Source organism: Penaeus monodon, chromosome 15, assembly GCF_015228065.2.
Source record: "Penaeus monodon isolate SGIC_2016 chromosome 15, NSTDA_Pmon_1, whole genome shotgun sequence".
Classification (NCBI taxonomy): Eukaryota; Metazoa; Arthropoda; class Malacostraca; order Decapoda; family Penaeidae; genus Penaeus; species Penaeus monodon.
Genome location: NC_051400.1, coordinates 38,721,811 through 38,722,010, shown reverse-complemented (window position 1 = coordinate 38,722,010; position 200 = coordinate 38,721,811). Strand labels below are relative to the sequence as shown.

The 200-nt window shown below is 38.5% G+C and overlaps 1 protein-coding gene across 1 annotated transcript in view; it reads right to left on the bottom strand.

Moving 5' to 3' along the window:
* The window catches only part of LOC119582359 (nesprin-1-like), a gene marked incomplete at its 3' end in the record, with an annotated part of 145,991 nt that overhangs the window by 80,801 nt on the left and 64,990 nt on the right, over positions 1 to 200 (bottom strand).

The following is a 200-nucleotide window of genomic DNA, read 5'->3' as shown; positions in this document are numbered from 1 at the left end:
CTTGGCCAGACGAAGGAGCTCTCTCCCCTTCTGTTCACTCTAAACACCTCCTCCTGTGTAAACCATTAGGCAAATGTCGGCTAAACCAGGGGTAAATAAAGACTTTTTTCTCTCTCTCTCTTCCATTCTCTCAATTTCTTCATTATTTTTTCACCTTTTTTTAGGCTTCTTTAAAAATTGTTTTCTTGTTTTCTTTCCCT